The following is a 2,664-nucleotide window of genomic DNA, read 5'->3' on the forward strand; positions in this document are numbered from 1 at the left end:
AGATTAAGAGGGAGGTGGGAAATTGGGAAAGAATTTTTACAACCTATGTCTCTGACAAAGGACTCATTTCTAAAATATACAGAGAATTGAGTCAAATCTATAAGAATACAAGTCATTCCCCAATTGATGAATGGTCAAAGGATATGAACAGGCAATTTTCAGAGAAAGAAATCAAAGATATCTATAAGCACATGAAGAAATGCTCTAAATCACTATTGATTAGAGAAATGCAAATCAAAACAACTCTGAGGTATCACATCTCACCAGTCAGATTGGCTAAGATGACAAAGCAGGAAAATGACAAATGCTGGAGAGGATGTGGACAAATTGGAACACTAATGCACTGCTGGTGGAGTTGTGAACTGATCCAGCCTTTCTGGAGAGCAATCTGGAATTATGCCCAAAGGAAATAATTCCATATCCTTTGACCTAACAATACCACTCCTAGGGTTATATCCCAAAGAGATCATAGAAGTGGGAGGAAGACCCATATGTACAAAAATGTTTATAGCAGCTCTTTTTGTGGTGGCAAGGAATTGGAAAGTAAGGGGGTGCCCATCAATTGGGGAGTGGCTGAACAAGTTGTGGTATATGCATGTTATGGAATACTATTGTGCTATAATAATGAGGAGCAGATGGACTTCATGTTTACCTGGAGAGGCTTATATGAACTGATGCTGAGTGAGAAGAGTAGAACTAGGAGAAATTTGTACACAATTACAGACACAATGTATGTGTGATGGCCAACTTTGATAGACTGGACTCTTTCAGCAATGCAGTGATATAAGTCAATCCCAAAAGACTCAGGATGGAGAGAAATATGTGCAGCCAGAGAAAGAACTAGAAAGAACTGAGTTTATATCCAGGTGGAAGCAAAATACCTGATCTTTTTCCTTCTCTTGTTTGGTTTTATGTCCTCTTTACCATTTTTCATTCCATTTGATACAATCAGTCTTTATAACCTGACTAATGTATAATGTGAAAGTATTTACAGATCCTATACTTGACTATATGCCACCATGGTGGGGAGGGGAAGGAGGGGGACAAAATGTGAAACTCAAGGAATTGTGGAATTGAATCTTGTAAACTAAAAGTAAACAAACAAATTAATTTTAAAAAAATATGACACATCATCTTGAAGCTTTCCTTGCATGTTCTGTTCCCCTTGAAGGAGAGTCATCTTGAAGGACAGTTGTTAAGGTGACATTATGCTTTGCCAAATTAAATACTTTTTTTATAGTCAACAAATGGATAAATACAGCAGGATCCCACATTTGCTGCACCATTTAGTCAATTGTGTTATTGTAAAGGTGTGACCTGATGCAAGTATCATTTGTGAAAGGCTGCCTATTTGTTTCTCATACGTTTTTCGAGGATGCCCTTGATATACGAGTAGATTGTCTTTGTTTTGACATATGAAACAAAAACAAAAATTATTTCAAAAATAGGTTTGGACAAATATATGACTGAAAAAGACATAAATAGCTGCTCTGAAAATCTGGAACATACCTAGCCTTATGTAAGGTTGACACTACAAAAAACAAACTTATGCTTCCATGTCATCTTTCTGCCACTGGGGAAAGAATAGTAGTCTAAATAGTCTAAATCGTCAGTCTAGTAAATACTGTTCCTATGTCCTACTTTTTTTTTTCCAATTGAGAAATTTATTTAAACCAAATAGGTGCCTCATTGTCTCTAATCTTAGAAGGTGTTAGGCTTCTTGGTAGTAAAGCGTGGTTGTGCTGGTGACGCAGAACTCTGTGGGGCAGAGGGAACTTGATTTTGGAGTCATGAAACTGCTTGACTGTGGGCTGGCGGCATTTGCTGGCAGGAATTTCTTCCACTTTCATGATCTGGATGGAGTGGGCCCGGGCACAGTGACGGGCTCCCATATCTCGGTAGCACTGAGTGACAGCACCAACAGTGGTCAGGTCCCTGTACTTCCTGTACATGTTGTGGGTCCCACTACTGGAATCATAACGCAACCAGATGCCAAAGTTCTTCACTCTAAGAGGGGACTTTTCAAAGACCTGTCCGCAGTATACAATTTCTCCAGAAGACTTCTTCATCTTTTTCAGCTGGGAAACGAAGTACCAGAACCGGAACTTTGCTACCACACGATTAGGAGCAAAGATCCACATGCGATAAAGAGGCGGCACCAGGCTCTTGGGAGCCAGCAGGCAATGCCCAACCACCTTATACTCTCTCAGGGTGCCAAAGGCCTTCATGGTGCTGCTGCCTCATGCCCCACCAACCCCCAAAAGCCCTATGTCCTACTTCTTAGGGTTTGTTTGTTTTTTATAGAGGATTCACCATAGTATCTAGTATGTTATCAGTAAATTAAATTACGTCAGGATTTATCTGAAAACAACATTAGGTATGAGGATAAAACTTTTTATTAAGATAACTGGAATTGGGGCGGCCAGGTAGCCCAGCGAGTTAGAGCACCGGCCCCAGTGTCGGGATCCGGGTTCAGACACTTAGCAACCACCCAGAAACACCTGGCCATGTAACCTTGAGCAAGTTACTTAGCCCCAATTGCTAAAAATTTTTTTAAAAAAGATAACTGGAATCTGAGTTTATGATACTATATTGAGATTTCTCACAGTCTGAAGCATCTCTCATATCGGTCAACTGGTTGGCCAAACCTCTAATTTCAATAGG

At 40.0% G+C, this 2,664-nt stretch overlaps 1 pseudogene; it reads right to left on the bottom strand.

Annotated features, from left to right (window-relative positions):
- Positions 1–1,701: 1,701 nt before the first annotated feature.
- Positions 1,702–2,258, bottom strand: LOC138160441 (large ribosomal subunit protein eL20 pseudogene; annotated as a pseudogene).
- Positions 2,259–2,664: the final 406 nt, after the last annotated feature.

Source organism: Petaurus breviceps, unplaced genomic scaffold (genome assembly GCF_028583685.1).
Source record: "Petaurus breviceps papuanus isolate PSGF00001 unplaced genomic scaffold, PetGlider_PUasm1.0 181, whole genome shotgun sequence".
NCBI lineage: Eukaryota > Metazoa > Chordata > Mammalia > Diprotodontia > Petauridae > Petaurus > Petaurus breviceps.